The 27677-nt window shown below is 38.3% G+C and overlaps 1 long non-coding RNA gene across 1 annotated transcript; it reads left to right on the plus strand.

Moving 5' to 3' along the window:
• Window positions 1-28: 28 nt before the first annotated feature.
• LOC137079065 (uncharacterized) lies at window positions 29-27677 on the plus strand. Its single transcript, XR_010905396.1, has 4 exons — window positions 29-133; window positions 259-384; window positions 26308-26406; window positions 27254-27677. It is a non-coding gene; the product is annotated as an uncharacterized lncRNA (long non-coding RNA).

Raw genomic sequence — 27677 nt, forward strand, 5'->3', positions numbered from 1 at the left:
AGAATTATGAGCGTTGAGCCAAGATGGCGTCCGGCAGTACAGTTGCACATCACGTGAGCCATTCCGATAAAGCTTATCACTCAGGTTCATGAGAGGACAGTGATCAAGTAAATATCACACATTTCACAATATTGTAAGTATAACAATAAAAATGTAATTATAATGAGTTTGTGTAAAATATTACACTGCGCAATTATATTCGTTTTCAGTCAAGGTCACAGAAAGCCTTAACAATAAAATATAATGTCCCTTCTATAGGTATGCAACCCCATATTCGTTTGAAGTCTCAACATGCCAATGCCTTGACCCCTCATTCACTGTTTCAGCAAACAAGTAGACTACCTTCTTGACCGCCGACAGACAACCAACGCCCTGCATAATATGGTTCGTATGAATTATTAATAATCCGCCATTTCACTTCAAAAAGGTTATTAAATCTAATTATCCTGGTTTATAGGTCTGTGCACGTTTCTATAGCATATTCTACACAAAACACAGACTTGATAGTGCAATTTAATTTTAAAGTTATGAAAGCAAATCTACTTTAGCACAAACAATACAACACAAATACAAATGCATTTTCTCTGTGCACTTGTTTGGGGAATAAAGGCCTTTTTTTTGTTTAAATTATCTTAGATCTCAGTGAGTGTATTGAATCAGACACGTGGGCTTTTAGTGTCCAGTGAGCGGCGCTGTTTTACTTTGACTGTTGGCTTTCAAAACTTATATGCAAAATATGCCCTTAATACCGGTATGTAGAAAATTAAAATGAAAATCCTGCCCTAGAGTAAAAACGAAGTTTTGTTCCAAATTTGTAATTAAACAAAAACACAAGTATTTAGACCCTAAATCTACTGTCTTGAGGTAAAGTAGGATAGTCATCCTGACTGCAGTCAATTAAAATGTTTACATAATTTCTGCGTCTTCCATACTTCATGCACACATTTGTGTGAGGTTTAGGGTTGAACATATCACCTTGCTAACATGAAAATCATTGCCTTTATGTATTTGTTTTAATGGCAAATATAATTTAACATACATTTCATGCCCATTGATGATATATTTTTTATAAGAATTTTCTTTTATTCATCTTTTATATTATAATATATTTACATTTATGCATTTAGCAGACGCTTTTATCCAAAGCGACTTACAACTCAGGAGAACAGGAAGCGATCCGTCAAGAAGAGGCAACGAAACACAAAAAGTGCCCTAAATACCAAGATTTGTAAACTACTCAGAGTAGCAAAAACCAGAAAAGGGAAGAAGAAAGGAGAAATAGAGGAGGAAAGAGTTTTTTTTAACGTAAGATTAAGTGCTCATGGAAGAGATGAGTTTTTACCTGTCTTTTGAATGAAGCGAGTGATTCTGTCGTGCGTATGGAGGACGGAAGATCGTTCCACCAACCAGGAACAATGAAAGAAAATATATATAATATAATCCCGCACACATTAATTTTGCTGGAAATTATGTCCCTTAATCTATTTTTTTCTTCAATATCTGCTTTTTGAAGTGAGTGGGACTTGTTCAAAATAATGAATAATAATTACAAAATTAAAATAAAGTCAAGATGATCTGTATTGCATTTCAAATAAGAAAATATATTAATGTCAATTTTATTAATGTCTGCAAAAATTCTACCAACTATGCTAATAACCAAACACCCCATGAAACATGACCTGTATCATGTGATGTCATTTTGTTCTGTGACAGATATTTTGAACACATTATGGTAAATATCCTCTTAATTGTTATATATATTTTTTTATGTCAAGGAGTGTATTTATTGCCTATCAAATATGTTGGGTACATTGTTATGGTTTGCAATATTTTTTATTATTTTATTTAAAATTAATATAAAAATGTGAGGTTAGAGCAACAATATGTAATTTTTTTTGCCGCTAGAGGTTGTGATGAAATATCTATCTATCTATCTATCTATCTATCTATCTATCTATCTATCTATCTATCTATCTATCTATCTATCTATCTATCTATCTATCTATCATCTATCTATCTATCTATCTATCTATCTATCTATCTATCTATCTATCTATCTATCTATCTATCTATCTATCTATCTATCTATCTATCTATCTATCTATCTATCATATCAAACTTACGGGTGTGTTTAGTGATTAATCTTAGCAACTAGCAGATACATTATGCTGATAAAATATATAAACTGAAACCAATAGTTGTATTATTTAGAAAGCATCTTTTTTCTTTGGTTCCGTGAAATTATAGAATGATATAATATGGTATGGAAACTTTCAGCTTAAAAAGTTGCGAGTTGGAAACTAACCTTTATGCAGTGTGTGCCATTGTGAAGACTGCAATTCTACACCTCAGCGCCTCTTTTTCGTCCATATTAAATTCAGCCAGGAGTGTCGCTTGCCATTTTGGGCCCTATGAAAGAATTCTGAGGTTGGGCCCCCTATCGTACCAAACATACAGGCCAACCGGATAGCGCTCCAAAATTGCTGTCAGCCATTTAATTATATATACACTACTCAAGCAAAAGTCTGAGAACTTTCTAAAGAACGCTCTTCTGCTCACCATGGGGCTTCATTTATGTTATTAAAATACAAAAAAGCTATAATATTGTAAAATATTTTTACAATTTAAAATACCCGTTCTCTCTGTGAAGTAAAGTGTAATGTATTCCTGTGATCAAAGCTGAATTTATCATCATTCCTCCAGTCTTCAGTGTCACATGATCCTTCACTAATCTCTCTAATATGATAATCTTCTGCTCAAGAAGCATTAATGATTATTATCAATGTTGAAAGCAATTGTGTACATATTTTTTTAGGTTTCTTTGATGAATAGAAAGTTCAAAATAACAGCATTTTATTTTTTAAATAGAAAGATTTTGTACACTGTACTACCGTGCAAAAGTTTTGGGTCGGTAATACATTTTTAAAAATTATTTTTGAGAAATAACTTGAATAAATAAACACATTTATTCAGCAAGGATGCATTAAATTGATCAGGTGACAGTATAGACATTTATAATGTTACAAAAGCTTTATATTTCAGATAAATGCTGTTCTTTTAAACTTTCATTAAATTATCCTGAGAAAGTTTTCAACACTAATAATAATCTTAAATGTTTGCCAGAAATGCAGTTTGTTTGAAATGCAATGTTTTATTTGTTACCCTGGTAGATTATACATTTACAATTTATATTACATCACTACTAGTACTGTAACTACTAATAAAACCGATCTCTGGGGGCCCCAAAAGTGCGTGGGCTCTTAGAATCGCCCTAACTTTCCCCCTCGTAACTAGGCCCCTGAGTATGGCATCTGTCCTGACTTGGGTATATTGAGCATTGTGAGCTATAGCTATCCCCTAAACATAACACTCACACACACACGCTGTTTTTACAGTACGTTTTGTAAGGCATTGCCCTCATGAGGGCTGTTGACTGCTCCCCGTGATGTAGGTGAGCTCATATTTTACTGCTCTCATGGGGAGATTTGCTGCTTAAAATGTAGGCAAACCCATTCGTAAATGAACCTCTGTGACTGTGCTGATATATCAGATGATATTTGTGTGCTTGTGTCTGCTTTATCTCTGTGCTAGTTTGCATACTCTTGCTTGGCAAATCCTGCCCTGTCATGTACAGTTCTCTTAATAGGCTGCATAATATTCTCTGTGCGTGTGTGGGAGCGAGGCAGTCAGGCAGATGCAGAGTTGTACATGATTCAGTGTACATTAACAGACAGTCTATCCTAGCAAAATGGCTTTGTTTTCTCGCTAGCGTTGTTTAGCCATTAACAGTAGACGAAATGACAAGCACAACCAGGAAACATTCTAGTATTAAACCCGCATGCACTTGATGCTCTGTGGCTGTCTCTGTCAAGGCTTTCCAAACCAAACAGCAGTTTTCATTGAAGCAATTCCTCCTGCGGTCTGTCCGTGTGTTTGCCAGGTTTCATCTGAATCCTCATCGGACAAGGTCATTTCTGTTTGGTGAAAACTCAGAATCTGTTTGGATGCTTGCTCACACACAAGACCAGTGCAATAGCCAACTTAGCCCCTTAGAATCATAGATCAAGCCACAGATGTCCGGTATTGCAAATCTGCTTTTTTTTAAATCCTGCCATCACATTGTAATCATCTCTCTTCTACACAATGAACAATAACAACACGGTACAGTGTTTTGTGAATATCCTTTGGGACTAATAGGGAGAGTTTACCCAACAAAAATGAAAATTTGGTAACACTTTAGTATGGGGAACACTTTTAGCGTCGACTTTTGCCTCAATAAACTCCTAATTTACTGCTTATTAATAGTTAGTAAAGTAGTTTTTGTAGCATTTAAGTTGAGGTATTGGGTAGTATTAAGGGATGTAGAATAAGGTCATGAAGAATAAGACATTAGTATGTGCTTTATAAGTACTAATAAACAGCCAATGTCCTAGTAATACGCATGTTAATAAGCAACTAGTTATTAGTAATAACTGAACCTTAAAATAAAGTGTTACCCAAAATTCTATCATGTACCCACAAAAAAAAAAGAAATCTAAATATTTTTCACTCAGAAATTTCTAGTAAATTTCACAAAGAAACAGCAAGTAACACAAAGATGACATTTTGTAAAACAAAACAAAACATGAAATAGTTTTTCATTGTAAAGCGTACTACAATAATCTTGTTTTATTTCCCGCTGTGTTGTTCCAAACCTGTATGTAAAGAAGATATTTTGAAGAATGTCTCTGTGTTTTTGTCCACAACAGAAGTCAATGGTAACCAAAGCAGTTTGGTGATCAACATTCTTCAAAGCATCTCCTTTTGTGTTCTGCAGAAGGAAGAAAAAGACATTATATTATATGGTTTGAATAGAGGTTTGATGTAGACTTGGTAAACCCAGCCCGATCTGCCAGCGTTCGGTTCAGATTTTTCAACTCGCGCGAATCGCGTTACTGGTTTCGTTCACATCAGACGTGACTAGCACGAATAAATCGCTCTATTTGTGCATAGTTGGGTGCTTGAACCTTTTGAGTTTACTCGCGCATGACATTCGAGTTGTACACACGCGTGAATTGCATAAACACATTTTGGTATGCTTTGAAAGGTTGCCAATGCAACATTGTAACAAATTTAGTTCCTGTTTCGGAACAAAAACAATATATAGGTGTGAAAACACAATCCATCAGGTTCTGAAACAGACACTCCGAACGGACCAGGTGTGAAAACGCCATTAAAGAACCCTTCATGCCAAAGAAGAAATGTCTTAAAGGGTAAGTTCAACCAAAAATGAAATTGATGCCGTTAATGACTAATGTTTCATCTTCAGACACAGTTTAAGATATTTTATATTTAGTCTGAGAGCGTATGCAAGTGTATGCACACTATACTGTCCATGTCCAGAAAGGGAATAAAAACATCATCAAAGTAGTCCATATGGGACATCAGTTAGTTCATTAGAGTCTCTTGAAGCATCGAAAATACATTTTGGTCCAAAAATAACAAAAACTACGACTTTATTCAGCATTGTCTTCTCTTCTGGGTTTGTTTTCAATCCTCAAATAAAGATTCAAACGATGATGAATCAGCGTATCGATTCATGATTCGGATCGCCAGTGTCACGTGATTTCAGCAGTTTGGCAGTTTGACACGCGATCCAAATCATGAATCAATTCACTGATTCATGACCGTTTGAATCTTTATTTCAGATAATGCTGAATAAAGTCGTAGTTTTTGTTATTTTTGGACCAAAATGTATTTTTGATGCATCAAGAGATTCTAATGAACTAACTGATGTCTCATATGGACTACTGTGATGATGTTTTTATTCCCTCTCTGGACATGGACAGTATAGTGTGCATAGACTGTATATGTTCTGGGATTAAACTATAAAATATCTTAAACTGTGTTCTGAAGATAAACGGAGGTCTTACGGGTGTGGAACGACATTAGGGTCAGTCATTAATGACATCTATTTCATTTTTGAGTGAACTAACTAGTGATCGACCGATATATCGGATTCCCGATATTTTTCCCGATATTTAAGCATTTTCCCATAATCGGGTATCGGTTTTGTATTTTCGGATTTCCCGATAAATGGCGCCATCTTGTGGACGTTTTGAGAATTGCATACAAGCGCGCCATTAACGGACTGTCTGAGGGGAGATGAGTCAACAACGGTGTTTAAAGGTAAAATAACCTGCATCCCTTAATTAATAAACTTTGTTTGACATAACATTAATGCACAATTGAGATATGCACAAATAAGATGTTATGAGATGATATTATATAGTTTAAACTTGGCACTGTAGAGACGACTCACTGACAGATTCGTCAGGTAATCCGTTATGTCACAATAAAGACGTAACTTCACATGAATGAAACAAAACAGCCATGAATGAGAGCATGTTGGAAGTAAAAGCACCGAATTTCTTTCTTTCTGTGTGTTTATGCTCAGTTGCATTCAGCCGTTCACTCACCGAGTTGTTGCTCCCGCATATGCTAACGTTACCGTAGGCTATGTAGGCTAAACAAGACCGACTCGTTTAAAACTCCTTAAATTATATTAACGTCTGCTATATAACATTTATATAATAAATATCTAATTAATTACAGCTCCGTAAAAATGTATTATTAGGCCTATCTCCGCGAGATGTGTAAGTTAAATGCAGAGATGAAAACAGCGCTGTCGTCAGCATTTCATAGACATACACAAACATTAATTTTGATACCGTACTAGATGAGATAAGAAAAATAAACAAACCCACGAATACATCATAGCTATTACAATTCCAGAGAGTATTCAATCTTTAGTCTATTAAACACATAAACCTTTTAAAACTTTAGTTTGAAATGAATGCTTATATTTATGATCATAATTATGGGGATTTGATAGACTCAACTCTCATTTATGTTCTCCATTTGAAAATATTAGACCTTATAAATGTATTTAGCCTGTTGTTAATATGGCTGCTAGGGATGCACGATATTGGATTTTTGCCGATATCCGATATGCCGATATTTTTCAGCTCATTTTGGCCGATGCCGATACCGATGCCGATATATGTTTATTTTTTCCCTTTGTTTGGAAACAACACCATTTTGAGCAAAAACAATTTTTTTTTCATTCTGGTTTCAGATTTCTGAGGTCTCCTTAATAAAAGGATTCTTGTTGAAGATAAATACATTTTAATAAAGTTCTTTTTATGATAAGAGTACATTAAAAGCTCTGAAAATAACAATAATAAAGTCAGTAATTTTTCACCCCAGATGCAGCTGTAACCTAAATATTGTATTTTTGGATTTAACGTTTGTGCACATGAAGTGGGGGTGGCATGACATCCATTGATGCTGTCTTTTAATTCTACAATTATTGTAGAGCTCCTTGGATTATTTTTCATCATCCATTTCATAAAATTTTATTACAGAGTAATACATTGTATATAAAAGTATTTAATTTACAAGTGTCATGCTTGTGATTTATGACATCATTACTGATTTGTTTATTCTGAACAAGAAGTAGCTTCAATTTATTTGTGTATTCTACTTTTCATTGTATTACTGTAACAACAGCGCCCCCACTACATGTATAAATATATAGCGGTCTGGATGGAGGGCACTAGGACCTGGAGGAGCTTCTGCTGCTGTGGAGGCTGCCGCACGCGCTAGAGAGTGGGGAGACGCGATTGGGCTTGTTTTGGGCTAGTTTTGTTGTGAAAACGTGGCAAATCTGCTGCTGACGGTCACGTCCTTCTGTACGTGCATTCAGAAATTCAAGGCAGCATTTAAAAACAGTCAGTATAAATCACTGTACATGCAATGTATTTTCTTGTTTTCACTTGAAGAATGACTGCAGTGTTGACATGGTCTCATCGCTGTAGCACTCCTTGCACACGTGAGTTATTGCAGGCGCATATCAACACGTTATCATATCGGCAAGGCATATCGGCATAATGTTTTCATATTGACCGATGCCGATTTTTATATTTTAAGCGTTTATCGGCCGATTCCGATGTCGTGCCGATAATATCGTGCATCCCTAATGGCTGCATTTATAAATAAAAAGTTGAAACAGCATTAATGTTAAAAAGACTGCGCTGTATTTAAAAAAAGCCAATTTTTTCAGACTATTTATTGATGTAGATGTCTTTTGTTCTGTATGTAAGGGAGTGAAACCGCAAAAATTACAGTGTTTAAAAAGCGCAGTTCAGTGCTGTTGCTGTAATTGTAAAAAACAGAAATAACACAATAAATAAAGATCGGTTCTATATATCGGGTTATCGGCACATAAACATCCAAATAATCGGTATCGGTATCGGTTATAAAAAATCAATATCGGTCGATCACTAGAACTAACCCTTTAAATTATTGTGTGTTTAATGTTTTTTTTTGTATACAGTGATAAAGTATAGAGACAGAGCGTATTTAGGCCACGCCCACACCAGGGGGGGACAATCCAGCGCTCTCCATTGACTTTGTATTGCGTGAAGCGATCGCCTCGTCTTTTTTCACTTATAACACAAAACAGAACAATGTCTAAAAGCTGATATGTGACAAGGTGTGCAGCAAACAAGCTAAAAAACATAACTAAGTTTTTATAAACTGTCGACCCCAAAAAACGAGCGCTTAAGGAGACAAAAGTGGATACAGGCAATAAGACGTGAAACTTCAGCAGGAAGAATAGGTCAATTTTGGGATCCTGACACTCAGTATGTGTTTGTGTGCAGTAAACATGTCAAATATCCAATAGTGATGTGTCGTTCATGAACGATTCGTTCATTTTGAACGAATCTTTATTATGACTCGGGACTACCGAGTTGTCTCAGATAGTGATTCGTTCATTTTGTGTTGACCGCGCATGCGCATTACGCAACATATGGCCTCTGAATCAGCTCTGAATCTCCGAAATGATTAGGTCTTTTGACTGAGTCTCGGGTTTGAGTCTTTCGTTCTTCCTGTTAGTCCCATAGAGTCTATGCTGTCAGTAACGGAAACAGAAAAGATTAGTTCTTTTGAGTCTCGGGTTTGAGTCTTTCGTTCTTGCTGTCAGTCACATGCTGTGTGTGTGTGTGTGTGTGTGTGTGTGTGTGTGTGTGTGTGTGTGTGTGTGTGTGTGTGTGTGTGTGTGTGTGTGTGTATATATATATATACACACACACACACAGTTGATTCAAAATTAGTCTAATTGAATTTGTGATGTTAGACTTGAATAGTCAATATATTTCCCATATTTGTATATGTCTGATATTAACTGAGAATAATATAAAAAATAAAATAAATAAGTACGTGCTTTTTACTAAAAAGGTTGTGAACTTGTGTTCTATACGGTGACAAGTCACATGACAAAAGAACGAACGACTCAAACCCGAGACTCGATCAAAAGAACTAATCTTTTCTGTTTCCGTTATTGAAAGCATAGACTCTATGGGACTAACAGGAAGAACGAAAGACTCAAACCCGAAAGACTCGTAAGAACTAATCATTTTTGTTTCCGGACCTGTGTCACGCACGGTCCGGGCGGCCCAGCCCCCAGATCTGATCAGAGTCAGACACAGACGAGTCGACAGCTAACGTCTCGAGGAGCTCGAAGACACGAGAGGCGGAAAACAAACGTGATAAATATGAAGTTGCAAGAGAAAGAATGTTTTTGATCAGGAGGTGAGGTGAACTAACAGAGAAACTGCAATAGCCTGCCCTGACCCAACAACTAATCAACTAATTAAACATTTCAGTTTCTTATAATTTGGCTTTGGTTGCTGTACCCTATAGTTTATTTGTATGTAGTTTTAAAATGTAATCAACATTTTCATAAGTACTAGATGTGTTGGGCTATTTAACATGTCATTTTGGGGAAATGAACGAAATGACTCGAAATGACTCGAAAAAAGATTCGTTCATTTTGCTGAACGAGACTCAAAGATCCGAGTCAGTAAAATGATCCGAACTTCCCACTACTAATATCCAAATGTCAGTTTTATATATTATATTTCCTGTCGCTGATTACTTTCCCCTCCAGTGGGCGTAGTTCTCAGTGTAATCTCGCATGTCGCTCTCTTGCATGTATGCACTTTTATGTCTTTAAACGCTCGTTTTTTGGGTCAACAGCTTGTAAAAAATTCTGGGTTTTTGTTCCTGGGTTTTTTAGCTTGTTTTCTGTACACTTTGTCACATGTCAGCTTTTAGACATTGTTTGTTTCTTTGTAATAAGTCTGAAATGACAAGGAGGCCGCTTCCCGCAATAGAAAGTCAATGGAGACGGTGGGCATGGCTCTCAGGTTATGACGCGTGTCGCTCTGTCTCTATGCAAACATTTGTTTTATTCATAAAATGTAATCAAAAAAATAATAATAATAATTGAAACAAAATAAATAAACAAAAACTAAACCCATGAAATGATGACAGGAACTTCTTAAAGGCTATGAAGCGCCTGACAAAACCATACGATTCGTCTACGAGTGTATGAATGCATGAATTCTGTTTTAACAAGTGGTTACTGTCATGTGCAACATGTGAAATATATTCAGCCTTTGTAAGACAGCCTCAGCATTGTGAATTCCAATGCATGCATAAATCTTCATCCTTCAACATAGACAGCTTTCTCAAATACAGAGCTTCAATAATAGATCAAAAATGAGGCTCTCGCTCACTCTCTCTTTGTGTCGGAGTGCAGCAGGTGTGTGGAAGCAGCCCCCTGCATGCCGTTAAATTATAAAGAGCCCTTGCAGAGTTCAGGAGAAAACCCTGACCTCCAGTAACAGCAGGGTCGAGAGAGAGCGCCACATGACTTCTGCAGCAGGAACAACATGGCGCCAATTGCTGATTCCAAATCAGCGGATTGTTTTAGCACACGATGTATGATTGGCGTAGCTTTGGACTGGGATCATCTTTTTGGGGTCAATCTTATGTGGGAATAAGAGGGCTTGCAGATGCTCTGTGAGTTTCTCTAACTCTTTCTTTTGCCAAGTCAGGGAGTGTCAGAGCGAGAGAAGATACCTGTTATCAGCAGGGATCAAGCTGTTGATAGATACTTGGCTGTGTTTCTGACTCTGGCTTTTGAGGTTAATACCACACTAACTTCTTTTTCTTGAAACTTCAGTGGTGGGAAACGAAGCTGATGAATCTATAGACTGTCTCCGTGGATAGTAGCTTCTTGGCTGTATATGATGGACTATCTTGCTCATTGGCAACATTTGCACTGCTAAGTTCAAGTAATTCGCCCCAAAATGAAGTTTGTCATGTCATGAAATCTTTTGTGTGACAGACGTATATATTTTTTGGTCCGTACAATGAAAATGGGGTCTAATGTTGTTGTTTTGGACAATCAGAATGCTTGAACAGCAGGGTTTTTTCCCCCACTGACCCTCTGTACAGGCGTGAATTTGCATTTCTTTCAGCCTGAGGTTTCGCTTTTGGTGTTAAATGGCCTTTACATTTGCCTAAAAATAGAACTTAACTTGTTGTTATTAAAGGGTTAGTTCACCCAAAAATGAAATTTGTCATTCACACCCGTAAGACCTCCGTTAATCATCGGAACACAGTTTAAGATATTTTATCTTTAGTCCGAGAGCGTATCTAAGCGTATGCACACTATACGGACCATGTCCAGAAAGGGAGTAAAAACATCATCAAAGTAGTCCATATGAGACATCAGTTTGTTCATTACTGTGCGTTCACACCGCCGGCGGCGAGAGCGGCAAGGTGGCCGGAAGTCATTCATTTTCAATGGGAACCGGGCGGCGAGCGGGTGTGGCGTTGGACGTTTTGGGCGTCGAGGAGAGTTGAAATCAGCTCAACTTTATGGTGATGAGCTATGACGTGGTTCGGCGGCAACCAATCAGAATGTAGAAGTGCTCTGCTTGAGAGAAATCCAGATAACGCAGGCCTGTAAACTTTTGTTCCGACGACATTAGTTACCAAGCAAAATGTAAGAGAAGCTGATCATTGCTGTGTGGGTTTCCCGATCATTTATGACGAGATCATTCATAGTGATGTGTAATATGTTAAGAAGTCGCGCAACACTATTTTACAGGCGCTAGAACGCTCGTTGTTCAGCGGGTATGCAATTCATTCTTACTTTCACATTTAAACAATTTCATGAGGTTAATTTATACCCTACTTGTGGTCATTCTATCCATCAACATGCTTGTTTGATTTGCGGCCTCTTTAAATACAATTAAAAAAAAGAAAAAACATTCGATCTTCGTCAGAGCGGCAGCGCGTCCACGAAGCTTTCTACAGCGTCGTTGGCAGGGCGGCAAGAGTGAATTTTGACGCTCTCACCGGCGGCGGTGTGAACGCACGGTTAGAATCTCTTGAAGCATCAAAAATTTATTTTGGTCCAAAATTAACAAAAACTACGACTTTATTCAGCATTGTCGTCTCTTCCGTGTTTGTTTTCAAACCTCAAATAAAGATTCAAACAGTTATGAATCAGCGTATTGATTCATGATTCGGATGGCGTGTCAAACTGCTGAAACTCACGTGACATTGGCGATCCGAATCATGAATCAATAAGCTGATTCATAACTGTTTGAATCTTTATGTGAGGTTTGAAAACAAACCCGGAAGAGAAGACAATGCTGAATAAAGTCGTAGTTTTTGTTATTTTTGGACCAAATGTATTTTCGATGCTTCAAGAGACTCTAATGAACTAACTGACGTCTCATATGGACTACTGTGATGATGTTTTTATTCTCTTTCTGGACAATATAGTGGGCATAGACTGCATACACTCTCAGACTAAATATAAAATATCTTAAACTGTGTCTGAAGATGAACCGAGGTCTTACAGGGGTGTGGAACGACATTGGGGAGAGTCATTAATGACATCTATTTCATTTTTGGGTGAACTAACCTTTTAAAAAACAAAACAAACAAGCAAGCCTAGCCCAGCCCAGGTGAGAAAAAGTAACACAAAAGTAATGTAATGGATTACTTTACTTAAAAAGTAACTGAGTAACACAATCTTGTTATGTATTTTTTAAAAGTAACTTTCCCCAACACTGGTTATAAATGCCATGTGACTAATCAGCCTGGAGCTGCATTGATTCCATGACCAGCAGCCAAACCCTGACCCCTTAATTACCACAGAAAATCATTCGACTCATCCCTAAACAACAGAAATGCATGTTTGCTGTAATGCAATAATGGAAGCCTTATAAACCCATTGGATATCTGGAAGAGAAACAACCGTAACCTTTGCCTCAGAGGCTTTGTAAGAAGATAGGTTAGGAAGATTTAGACGGTTTATGGAAATTTGTTTTTAAAAATTAATCTTCAGAACCTTCCCTGTAAAACTTGGCCTTCACGAGCATTTAAATTATGCTGGAGATTAAGGCACACACACACACACACTGAGTGCATTGGAGATTCCAGTAATGCACTCTGATCTAAGCACTGGAATGCACCGTTTGCACAAAGTAAGCTAGCAGTAGTCAAAGTGTGAAATAGAAAGATGTTAGAGACAGCAAGAAAAAGATAGGGACAGTGATCAGCACAGTAATTAGCAAAGCTCATTAGACTCATCTCCATCCTGCTTCAAAGGCAACTCATGCAAATTGACAGGATTTATCCACCAGCTCCATTTGGAAAAGTTCTGTGATGCGCAGGCTTGTGGCACTTACCTGGCAGGTCTAGAAATGCCATGGGAGAGTTTGTAATTAAAAGTTTCCCTAGTCTTCCAAAATATTTTGATCTTTTGATTGAACATCTTTAACCCTAAAACAGGCAAGAGTAGAAAATGATCATCAAAAAAAAAAAAATGTTTCATATCACTTTTATATCATCTGGACTTAAGTTAAACCTATCCAAAGTATTTCAATATATATAAATGAGAAATATTGATGATTTTGGCTTTTTATACCCTTAGGCCCAGAACGCGTTTTTCAGGTTCGAAAACGCGAGGCGCATTGCACTCCTTTTTCTGTTTGGCGTTTTTCATTCAGAAAAGAGCAGTGCGCTGTTTTTTTTAATGTTTCTAGGCAACCCCCGAATCACCTGTACTGTCAGTCAAATCAATGTAACACAACGAAAGGCCCGCCTCTCCACTCATTCGATTGGACAACAGAAAATAAATGCGATGACGTTGCGCTCTTTTCCGCTCAGAGTTGACTTTTTTTAACTTCATGTGCTCAGAGCGCTCTTTCAAAAACGCAAAGCACCCAGAGCGCATAAGGCTCTCTGCCAACTGAAATACATCCAAAAAAGCGATCTATCTATCTATCTATCTATCTATCTATCTATCTATCTATCTATCTATCTATCTATCTATCTATCTATCTATCTATCTATCTGTCTATCTGTCTGTGTCTGTGTCTGTCTGTCTGTCTGTCTGTCTGTCTATCTATCTATGCGTCTATCTGTCTATCTATGTGTCTGTCTGTCTGTCTGTCTGTCTTTATCTATATCTATCTGTCTGTCTGTCTGTCTCTATCTATCTATCTATCTATCTATCTATCTATCTATCTATCTATCTATCTATCTATCTATCTATCTATCTATCTATCTATCTATCTATCTATCTATCTATCTGTCTATCTGTCTGTCTGTCTATCTATGTGTCTGTCTGTCTGTCTGTCTGTCTGTCTATCTGTCTTTATCTATATCTGTCTGTCTGTCTGTCTGTCTGTCTGTCTGTCTCTGTCTTTATCTATATCTGTCTGTCTGTCTGTCTGTCTGTCTGTCTGTCTTTCTGTCTGTCTGTCTGTCTGTCTGTCTGTCTGTCTGTCTGTCTGTCTGTCTATCTATCTATCTATCTATCTATCTATCTATCTATCTATCTATCTATCTATCTATCTATCTATCTGTCTGTCTGTCTGTCTGTCTGTCTGTGTCTGTGTCTGTCTGTCTGTCTGTCTGTCTGTCTATCTATCTATCTATCTATCTATCTATCTATCTATCTATCTATCTGTCTGTCTGTCTGTCTGTCTGTCTGGCATAATTTGTGAACGGAAAGACTAAAAGCTTCTCCAGACAGGAATCCGTTTATTATTATTATTTTTTTTAAATGTTTGTGTGCTGCTGTGCGTCCCTGTGTGTGTAATGATCAGAGTGTACGCATGTTGTGCAGCCGCCTATAGGCGCACATTAATTAACAGGTTCTTTAAATAACACAAAATACTGCACTATTGACTTTAGAGCAGGTTTTTGTTGGTTAATGGCGCAGTCTATTTCACTTGCCTCAGAAAAGCAACACGCCAACAATGCGCCTGATCACACCTGGTTTTCAGACCAGCACACTCATGGGTGAACAGATGGGCGCAAATGCATTTGCTATTTAAACAATTTGGCACAGGATTTGAAAATGATAACTGCGTCAGGCTGAAACTAGCACTTGCGCGCCTGGTGCCAGTTTTACACTGCTGAACTGTCAAACCAAGTCACCTTTATTTATGTAGTGCTTTATACAATACAGATTGTTTCAAAGCAGCTTTGATAACAGTAAAATCATGCATTTTGGCTGAAGTCAGTTCAGTGTTGATTCCGTTTTGTTGTAAAGATCATCAATTATTAAATTATTTATTACATTTGTAAATTTTATCTATAAAGCAGTTAGCAAAAACTGATATCATTGTCGAGCTCACTTCAGTCCTCATACAGCAGCGTCAGTACAGTCAGATCAATAAACCAATAACTGTCTCGTCTTCAACCTTAGGGGTGGGCAATTCCAGCCCTTGAGGTCCACTGCCCTGCAGGGTTTAGCTCCATCTAATCAATCATGCAATTTATGATACAACAAATAATTTTCTAAGTAATCCTGAAGATGTTGTTTGGATTTTTTAGGTGTGCTTGATCAGGGTTAAACTCTACAGGACGGTGGTCTTTCAGGAGCAGGGTTGGAAACCTGTTCTACCATAAAATGAGCTGTGTGGAACCCTGCAAAAAAATACACTATATTGCCAAAAGTATTGGGACACCCCTCCAAATCATCAGTTTCTTTTGTGAAAGAATGGGTCTCTCTCAGGAGCTCAGTGAACTCAAGCGTGGTACTGTGATAGGTTTCCACCTGTGCAATAAGTCCATTCATGAAATTTCCTCACTACTAAATATTCCACAGTCAACTGTTAGTGGGATTATAACAAAGTGGAAGCAATTGGGAACAACAGCAACTCCAGGAAGCAGAAGTCACCAACTTCCTGCAGAGTCAATAGCTACAGACCTCCAGTGGTCCATGTGGTCTTCAGATGAGCTCAAGCTCAGTGTGTAGAGAGCTTAATGGAATGGGTTTCTATGGCCGAGCAGCTCATCCAAGCCTTAAATCACCAAGTGCAAAGTGTGGGATGTAATGGAGTAAAGCAGCCGTGACTGGATTCTAGAGCAGTGGAGACGTGTTCTCTTGAGTGACCAATCACACTTCTCTCTCTGGCAATCCAATTGACGAGTCTGGGTTTGCCGTTTGCCAGGAGAATGGTATTTGCCTGACTGCATTGTGCCAAGTGTAAAGTTTGGTGGAGGGAGGATTATAGTGTGTGGTTGTTTTTCAGGGGTTGGGCTTGGCCTCTTAGTTCCAGTGAAAGGAACTTACCAGCAAACTAAGACATTTTGGACAATTTCATGCTTCCAACTTTGTGGGAACAATTTGGAGATGGCCTTTTCCTGTTGCAACATTACTGTGCACCAGTGCACAAAGAAAGGTCCATAAAGACATGGATGAGTGAGTTTGCCTTCCCAGAAGAGTTGAAGCTGTTATAGCTGCAAAGGGTGGGCCGACTCCATAATAAACCCAATGAATTAAGAATGGGATGTCATTAACGTTCATGTGCAAAGGCAGGCATCCCAAAACGTTTGGCAATATAGTGTAAAATGCAAAGATGTAGTCAACTAAATGTGAAACATTTACATTTTACATTTACATATTAACATTTGCACAATTTTGAGGGGACTGTGAACAGGCTCTGTGATTCAGAGGCCAGGAGGCATTGTCAGGATCTTCCCTGAGGGCCGCAGGCGGGGAACCCTCTCCCCTTGAAGCGATTTATAACCAGGGTTGCGTTATATATTTTCATACATTTTGTGGTATTTTCATGATAATAAAGTATATTAGTACTTCAATAGTAATCAACATACCCTTTATCACTGAATATAATAGTTTAAAATAATATGTTATGTGCCTTTTTCTGTATAGACCCTTTTACAGCCCACGTGATCAAAGAGTTGCGCGCACATTTTGGCAACGGAAGTGGTGTTGTTCCCTAGTGGTTCTAACGTGTTAGCAACTCCGAAAGTTTATTCAAACGGTTTCCAAATGAGTAACACATTACCATGTATTAGTTTTAAAAAGATTACATTTGTAAAGCATTTACTCTACTTAATGTAACGTAATTGTAAACGTAATGCTTTATAATAAACCTCCCAACATTGTCTGTCACTGGTGTGTATAATGTACCCACCCACCCAACCAACAAGCAGTTCAGAGAACTTATCAATTTCATTTGTAATGATTTTATTAATAGTTTAATTGCAAAATAACCATTTGAGAAATGTATGCAAGCAACATAGTTGTAGTACTATAGCATTACAAAATTCAACTTTAAACAGAAGTGCGTGAAGGAAAACAAACAATAAAGGTAGCTCTGGGTAATATTGAACAGATTCATAACACAATAAAATAGATTTCCCAGTCCTAAATGTAATCATTCAAACATCATCTCTCAGACATTCTCTACATTACCATGTTGCTGGCTTCCTTTTTATGCATGCACAGGTGTAACTGTTAGTGAATGTGGTTTGCTGCACTCGTTGGTTGATTATAACCCAAGCCTCATACACCGTTGACTTGTGTCCTTGTCTTTGACTAGGGAGAATTTCTGATTTTAACACACAAAACTCTGAGTATTTGACGTTCTGTACATGCCCACAGACAACGTATTCATAAGCATCCAGTGATATGCTCGTAATTTTTCTCGGGTGTACGTTACAGGCTCGGTTTCTCATCTAAATAAGTATATACAGTCTTGTTCAAAATAATAGCAGTACAATGTGACTAACCAGAATAATCAAGGTTTTTAGTATATTTTTTATTGCTACGTGGCAAACAAGTTACCAGTAGGTTCAGTAGATTCTCAGAAAACAAATGAGACCCAGCATTCATGATATGCACGCTCTTAAGGCTGTGCAATTGGGCAATTAGTTGAAAGGGGTGTGTTCAAAAAAATAGCAGTGTCTACCTTTGACTGTACAAACTCAAAACTATTTTGTACAAACATTTATTTTTTCTGGGATTTAGCAATCCTGTGAATCACTAAACTAATATTTAGTTGTATGACCACAGTTTTTTAAAACTGCTTGACATCTGTGTGGCATGGAGTCAACCAACTTGTGGCACCTCTCAGCTGTTATTCCACTCCATGATTCTTTAACAACATTCCACAATTCATTCACATTTCTTGGTTTTGCTTCAGAAACAGCATTTTTGATATCACCCCACAAGTTCTCAATTGGATTAAGGTCTGGAGATTGGGCTGGCCACTCCATAACATTAATTTTGTTGGTTTGGAACCAAGACTTTGCCCGTTTATTAGTGTGTTTTGGGTCATTGTCTTGTTGAAACAACCGTTTCAAGGGCATGTCCTCTTCAGCATAGGGCAACATAACCTCTTCAAGTATTTTAACATATGCAAACTGATCCATGATCCCTGGTATGCGATAAATAGGCCCAACACCATAGTAGGAGAAACATGCCCATATCATGATGCTTGCACCTCCATGCTTCACTGTCTTCACTGTGTACTGTGGCTTGAATTCAGAGTTTGGGGGTCGTCTCACAAACTGCCTGTGGCCCTTGGACCCAAAAAGAACAATTTTACTCTCATCAGTCCACAAAATGTTCCTCCATTTCTCTTTAGGCCAGTTGATGTGTTCTTTGGCAAATTGTAACCTCTTCTGCACATGCCTTTTTTTTAACAGAGGGACTTTGCGGGGGATTCTTAAAAATAGATTAGCTTCACACAGACGTCTTCTAACTGTCACAGTACTTACAGGTAACTCCAGACTGTCTTTGATCATCCTGGAGGTGATCATTGGCTGAGCCTTTGCCATTCTGGTTATTCTTCTATCCATTTTGATGGTTGTCTTCCGTTTTCTTCCACGTCTCTCTGGTTTTGCTCTCCATTTTAAGGCATTGGAGATCATTTTAGCTGAACAGCCTATCGTTTTTTGCACCTCTTTATAGGTTTTCCCCTCTCTAATCAACTTTTTAATCAAAGTACGCTGTTCTTCTGAACAATGTCTTGAACGACCCATTTTCCTCAGCTTTCAAATGCATGTTCAACAAGTGTTGGCTTCATCCTTAAATAGGGGCCACCTGATTCACACCTGTTTCTTCACAAAATTGATGACCTCAGTGATTGAATGCCACACTGCTATTTTTTTGAACACACCCCTTTCAACTAATTCAACTAATTGCCCAATTGCACAGCCTTAAGAGCGTGCATATCATGAATGCTGGGTCTCATTTGTTTTCTGACAATCTACTGAACCTACTGGTAACTTGTTTGCCACGTAGCAATAAAAAATATACTAAAAACCTTGATTATTCTGGTTAGTCACATTGTACTGCTATTATTTTGAACAAGACTGTATATCCGGCCACTGTATATTTGGCCACCTGGTAACGTCTTCTATCCACTCCACTATAGTACACAGATCTGGTAGGTGAATACCATTTGATAAAATCAACTTTTTAAAATAATTTTCTCTGTCTGTGTTGCTTAATCCGCTCGCGCATGCCGCCGATTCTCACCATAGTTTGTTGCCAAAATGCGCGCGAATACGTTGCTACGTCATCATTGTGTACAAACAGTAAAAGGGTCTATAGGATGCCACATTATCTCACTGAAGGATGCTAAAGTGTCATTATAAAGTGATTTTGGAGTAAAAACATGTTAATGTTGTCTTTTGTTGGACAAGAGGTTCATAAACTCTTCTTATGTTTGATAAGATGTTTAATAAGTGTTGCTTTTTCAAATGCACATTATAAGCAACTTAAACTCGCAGCGCTTTCAGATGGAGCAGCATTTACAGCTGATCAGAGCCGTGCTTTACTGGCGGCTGCGCTTAAAACATAACATCAGCCTTTGCGATTTCATATTTGCGCTCTGCCAAATCGGTTTATGTACGGTTTGATGTTAAATTCTATCAAGTGACCCCCGTCCCTGGACTGAAGAGCAAATGTGAACTTTATTGTCTTAATATAAGTCTATTTCTTATGATTTTTTTAAAGAACTCTCTTATGAATAATGCCAAGGCTGCTATATTTGATGACAAATTACAGATTAAAAAAAATGTTTTATACAATTTAAAATGTTATGTTTTAGAGTTGTATTTCTTTGAATCAAAGCTGTATTTTCATCATCATTACTCCAGTCTTCAGTGTCAGATGATCCTTCAGAAATCATTCTAATATGAGGATTTGCTGCTCAAATAACTGAATAATTTCTGATTATCAGCAATGTTGTAAAAAGTTATACTTAATAGTTCCATGGAAATTGTGAAACTTTTCTTTTTTCTTCAGGATTGATGTCTGTAAAAGATCTAGGCCCGGTTTGATTAAGCCAGGATTAGGCTTTAGTTAATTTAGGACATTTAAGTAGCTTTTATAAACGTGCCTTAGAGGAAAACATTATTGGTGTGCATCTTGAAACAAACAATGGCATTGACATATTTTAAGATATGCAAGTGCAAGTTGCTGTCAGTTAAAACAGCTCAAACATGCATTTTACACTGGGACCAATGGTCTATGAAGCCGGCCAATAGACACACAGCAAATCGTGTACATCAATAGTGGTCCAAAGTCAGACAGCAGTTTTTCTGTTTTTCCTGTTTTGTGGTTCTAGGGATATTTGGAAGGCTGCCAGGTGATGCTCTCCACTGAGTGACATATCGCAAGGCTGGGATTAGAAAAACAGACTGATTCATCTTATTTTCAAGAGGCTGTTTGCAGGAGGTCATCATTTACATCATCTGACCAGACTCGGCCTGTGCTGCACACAGAAATAATGACGCCCCTGTTGAGTTCTCGCCATCTCTAAGATAAATTCCAGCAGAATCTGAATTGATTTTTCGGAGGTGATTGATGGGCTATGAGGGTCTTAAGAGAACCCCTTGAAGTTCAGATGCAGCCTCTCAAACAAGACGTTATCTTTATTTAAAATAATAATAATGATGAGCCGCCTTTCAGTCCCTTTCATCCAAACAGTGACTCTCATTAACAAGGTTAATTAAAAGAAGAGAGGGGGTTGTATTGTTTCCTGGGGCAGTGGGCAGATCTCGGTCATACGGATCTAGCTTATGTTGTCCATGAGACTTCCACATTCATATTCATTCACGTAAGCATTCATACATGCTCACAACCACCCACGCTATGTCATATTAATGCACACAGACACCCAGAGAGACTCTCACGAATTTGGATTTTAGATAGACTTTAGCGGCACTGCTGGGCAACAATCAACACCTTGTTTATTCTGATAAAAAGACGTAAAAAGGGAGAAGAACAAGTTCCGCTGATTTTCACTGAGCCCCCTTCAGGGCAGATTCCCACTGCTGTTCGTCCTTGCCTTGTTAAGCTGCTTTCATGCGTGCACCACAAAACTCAGACAGAACTTCTGCTGCTGTAAATAATCGTCTGATGGATGGATAGAGCCCCTCGTAAATGAATATTTGAGAGTGTGCTTTGCCCCTCCATGATCACCGATGCTTGTTTTGTTGCACTGGATCCTTCTGCTAGACTCTTCTCTGTTATTCTGCTCAGTTGCTGCTTTCTTTTTTTAATTAATAAAAAAATAATAATAATTCACAAACAGACATACAAACCATAATAGTGCAGTAACTGACAATCGAGTAATTACATAATTCTAGAAGTGAAATAAAAGTATGTAAATGTATAGGTGTGTGTGGATGAGTGTAGGTGTGAGTGTGGGTGTGTGTATGGTGTGTAAATGATCGATTTACTATTTATTATATTATCACTACCATCACTCCTTCTCACCATCATACCTCCATCATTGTATTAGTCAGTGTCCTTTTCCCCCCGCTTTAATATTTATCATTGTCACCACTTTCAATGGATCAATTCATTTTAGGAAGTGTGATAATAATATAATATAAGATAAGATGAGATGTTTTTGTGCTTTCTGATATACGGCAGGTTTACTGTAGCCTAGAAATCTAGACGCACCCTAGCGGCAGCAAATTTAATCTGCCCGCGAGTGTCGTCTAGCAACTCTCAATACCCTTCTGAGCTGTATTCCCCAAACTCTTGATGGCCCAATCACATCGTGTATAGAGTCGGTGGGCGGGGCCATAATGATGACATCCGAGTTGCGTTTGCGTGCTTCTAGTAAACACAGAAACTGGCGAACGGCGGCCTTTCGAATCAGCTTTGACCGCGATTCTGGAAGACTTGGAGTTAAGCTTTTCTCTGAGAAAAGAACAAAGAACGACACTGAAGTCTTTCTTAAAAAGAGAAAGATGTGTTCAGAGTTTAGCCGACCGGATACGGTGAATGTTTAATCTATCAAGGAGCTCTGCTTCACCTTCGTTGCTCTGGTTGGTTGTAGCGGTATCCTATCGCGTGCAGAGGGAGTTTGAAAGACGACCGTTTATCCGCCCCTCAGATTGAGCTGTCTATGGGGAGTTTCCAGACCAAACATCTGGATGTGGGTCTGGCTTGTCAGGCTAAGTTTACTGTCCACTTTGGAGCAAACCCTCTAGTCAATTTCCTTGTAAGTGCAAAGCTATTTGGCTAATAAACTAGTATCATGATTATGAGAACTTAGTCTCACAGGAAAATGTAACTATTTTATGATGGGTTTTTTTTATTAGAATTTTTATATGAATTTGCCTTATATGAACTTTTAGAAAAGACTTCAGATTCACAGCACTGAAAACAGCGTCTTCAACAACACGAACCAAACTCTTCCAGTCTCAGATACAACTACAGTGTGTGAGGGTCAAAGTAGAAGTTGTTCACAAATGAAGACCATAGACTGGCATTATGCAAATCTGTTACATTGGTACATAGTTTTGTAACAGGATGTGAGACCGGAATTACTGACGACTCGTTTTGGCAGTTCAGAAACGATTATGAGACAATAACTTTTATTTGTCACACACTGTGATCTTTAAAACTTTGCAGACCTTCTACCTTCACAAACAGCAATATTAAACAATGCATGAATGGTAAAATTTAAACTTAAGCTTAAAACGTTCTGCCTTTACTTAAATGAATAATTAATAAGTTTAGCCAACTGAAGATCATTGTAGAAGAACAGTGCATTCACAATGTTAAAGCTCTGATCTTCAACAGAGAAATGTGAATTAAAAAACCCGGGTTCTCTGGGAAAAAAATGGCGTTTGGGGGGTAAAATGTGTGATATTTTGGCATGGTTGCCTGCTAAAATTCGCACTCATGGGTCTATATATCACATAATAGTTGCTTCAACCCGCCGACAAAGAAAACAACCCGCGGAAAAAAACGCGGACTTGGCAACACAGTGCAGTTGAGTTCTGTTGACATTTGACAACTAACGTTATGCGTCGCTCCGTTGCTCTGATTGGCTGTAGGTCTGTCCAATTGAGGTCTTTCATGGTTGGGTTGAAACACGCTCCATAATCACAGCCCAGTGGAGCATCAGACTCATATTCTGACTAGAATTGAGGATGACCACGGCAGGCTAGTGATGCAGTGTAATCATAGGCGTAATTTCCGGGTGGGACGGGTGGGACATGTCCCCACCACTTTTTTAAAACATCTTCCTTCACGGATGAACCTAACTAATACAAACAAAACATCTCTGGTTAACTAGAAGAGGATCGTTTTGTTCGTTTGTTAAATAAGAGGCGATCTGGCGCTCGTTGCCGCTGTTATCAGTGCTGCAGATTTTTCTCGCGGCTCGTGCAGTCTCCACACAGACGAGCGCTTTAATCTAACGCTTAACGCCGTTGCAGAGGCTTTCTATTTGTTCCGGTCAGATCACGAAACAAAACGCACAAAAACTGTCCCTGCTCTTGATGTACTAATGATATTCGGTTTTGATGAGAGAGAAAATAGGCTACGAGGGCAGATTAGAAACGAGAACTTCTGACAAGATTAACAGACTAGACCAGGGATTAAAAGCAAAGTGTGCAAATTTGCTATTTGCCTTTATTCACGTGAAAATTCTTGGCACAACGGTATATTGTGTTTAGATGCAATAATTAAAACGATATCCATATCAATAAATGAACTATTTAATTTATTTTCCGGACATCCTAATACAATTTTTTCTGCAATTGTTATTGTACATATTTTACATCTGATATAACATTGTATCGGCAATGCAACCCCCCTTAATACGCCATATAGTGCATATCATATGCACGCAAAAAACTGCCTACCATATGCACACCAAAGCTCATTTTGACGTATGAGTGCCCCTCACACGTCGAAATGAGCTTTGGCGTGCATATAGTACGCAGTTTTTCGCGTGCATTTGTTACGCAATGTATGTCCCACCCACTTTTTAAAACAAAGTTAAGCCACTGAGTGTAATTAATCAGGCTACCATTCTTCACTAGAGAAACTACACTTAGACAACATCTACAATGGTAGAAGTAAACAAAATATTAACTTATTATTTTTTTTAAACTTATTTTATTTCTTTCCTCAGAATTATATTTTCTGGAGAGATAGCAACACAGACTGGAAAACCTCCATGTGGGATCGTAAAGGAAGCCAGATGAAACTGAAACTATCATATGACTTCTATCTTATCCGTGATTCGTGGAATTGGTGGTGTTTCAACTCTCCCCGTGTTACAGCTATATTCCCAGTCTCCCCTATGTAATATGATAAAACAGCTCTGCGTTCCCACACATACGCATCCATGACCTCTAGCAGTGAAAAAGATTTGCATAATGTGGGTTTAATGCTGGGTTTCATGATCAATAGAAAACGTACAGAAGCATCTCCTTTAATGAAATTCCATTGGCTTTATGCAAGTCCTAATAATGCTAATTGCGACCAGACAAATTGCACTGACTTTTCTGAAGAAGACACAATCCATAATGAATCTAATTTACAAATGATACGAGCTGAAGAGAATGACTATGCCTCAGTTCAGATATGCATATCGCAGTGCTATACCACCACAGAAAACACCTGTTTTGGCTGGATTAGCTGGTTGATGAATAAGACTTTCAGCATAAGCTAAAGTGATAGCATTAATTTATAGTCATTATTATCGCAGTTCATTTACTGACACATACATTACACACTTCGCCTAAATCAAAGCTTAAGGTTGATATCTTTAAATAGCATTACATATCGCAATGTGTGATAACATTATCCTGTCGTGCAACACGCAGGTTATCCAATTTGGCATTCACAGCAGAGTACATCTGAAGATAACCGTAATATCTGTGCTTTGATAAATATCTGAAACCGGTGGGCAAAGTCAGAGAGATCGGGGCTCTGTCTAAAGAAATATTGACATCTTAGAGGACACGGCGATAAGTGTGATGGTGAAGACTTCTCCCAGTGCTAATGACAGATGATTGTTTATGCTGCCCAATGATAGCTCGCATTGAGCTAATCTTACCTCATCTGTCTTTGAGTTCGTCCTGTGTATTTTTGTCTTCCTTCCCTTCAGATCGTCCACATCTCTCTATGCTTTTTTTGTCTATTTAAATGAACGCAGCGTTGAAGTCATGATTTATTTTAGGCCATCGCTTCATAGCCTACTCTGAATTCTCATTTGCCTCTTTAATATTCTATATAAACAAATAAATAAATTATTATGGATAATTACGGGTATCAGCACTATGTAAAGAGCAGGATGAGCTTAGTTAATAACCTGTGAAATTGTGCTCTATTTAAAGACGAGCCGTGTGAACAAAGACAGAAACACCAATGTACAGAGTGCATGAAGTGAAACGCAGGCAGTGTAAGAGCAGTCTCGATGATTAGCATCAATCAGTGTGTTGGATCATCACGGTGGCCTACATTCAAACTGCTGGTGTGTTCAATCTCTTGCTTCCTGTTTCTTTAGAGAACTGATAGGGAGAGAATTTCCTTCATGGAAATATCAAACAACCACATTTCCTCCTGCCTTGATTTCTTTTTCTTTAACAAGATGTGTATGATGAATAATTCATTGACTCAGGGATTCTTCCCCAGCAGGGGAACGTACGCATAAGGGTGTGAACATACGCCAACATAGGTACACACACACACACACACACACACACACACACACACGCACGCACGCAGAAGGTCAAGTGCATATGGGAATGCGCACTCTGCTATAAATCAAAAAATGATTACGAGTATCTCTTTGTTTTATTTTTCAGGAAACATAACCAATCCCAAAACCAGACAAAAGAAGATAGAAGATGAGAAACTGAATTAATTATGGAAGCCTATATCTCCTCCGAAGTCAAATAATTAAGGTATCTCATAATTGTGAGTTTATAATACATCACAGTTGTGTCTATATCACAATTTCAACATAATTTCTCATAATTACAACTGAATGATTACGGCTTTATCTCATAATTGCGTTTTTGTAAATGTTCTGATAAGTGCAATGATAAATGACGACTTAATATCTCACAATTGCAACTTTATATCTTACAGTTTGGACTTTTTTAATGATTACAACTTAGCCTAGAAATCTCGACGCACCCTAGCGGCAGCAATTCTAATCTGCCGCGGGTGTCATCTAGCAACTCTCAATACGCTTCTGAGCTGTAAACGCCTAACTCTTGCCGGGCCAATCACATCGTGTATAGAGTCGGTGGGCGGGGCCATAATGACGACGGCCGACTTGCGTTTGCGTGCTTCTAGTAAACACAGAAACTGTCGAACGGCGGCGGTCTTTCGAATCAGCTCTGACCGCGACTCTGGAAGACTTGGAGTTAAGCTTTTCTCTGAGAAAAGAACAAAGAACGGCACTGAAGTCATTCTCACATTTACGAGTTTATATCTAAGAATTGTGTTTAATTTTCTTATAAACCACAACTGCTGTCTCACAAATATGCATATTGAGTATGAAAAATTACCATGAAAAAGGATTTTCTTCTATGTGATTTTCCTCTCTTCCGTCTTTCTCCATATTTGCCACATCTCTCTGCCTGCTTCTGTTCTTTCATTTCCTCTGTGCCTCTACGTTTCTTCGTTTTCTCTCTTTCCCCGTTCCATCCCTTTCTTTTTCCCCATGAGTGTATATTGAGGGCAGGTGGATGTATCCGGTATCCATTCCTCCCTTCCTAACTCTGCCTATTTTCCTCATGCCAGATCTCATATGGGCTTCAATTATGAACAGATGCCAGGAAAGTGCAAGACGCGTGCACACATGCACTGCAGAACCGTGTCCCACCTCGCCCCGTTAGAGCTGCTATATTAATCTGTTTCTTGTCATGCAAGCTGAGAAAGAGGAACAGAGAGACATTGGCAGGAGAGAGAAGGGGACAGTGGGATGCCAGTTTTCTTGCCTGTGGTGCCTGCCCTGTGACCCTGCCAGGTGGTTCTGACTCACAGACACCTGATGGATGCTTGTTTGAAACTAGTGGAACTGGCCTCAGACTGACTGAACTCAGAGATATGTTACTACGATTTAGGAAGGACAGAGAGGAGACGTGTTCACCTGGCTAGAGATTGATGAGCACAACGTTGCCAAGTACGATGTGTTCTTGGACTTTTTGTTGGTCTAGGAACAACA

This window comes from Pseudorasbora parva, chromosome 1 (genome assembly GCF_024679245.1).
Source record: "Pseudorasbora parva isolate DD20220531a chromosome 1, ASM2467924v1, whole genome shotgun sequence".
Lineage (NCBI taxonomy): Eukaryota > Metazoa > Chordata > Actinopteri > Cypriniformes > Gobionidae > Pseudorasbora > Pseudorasbora parva.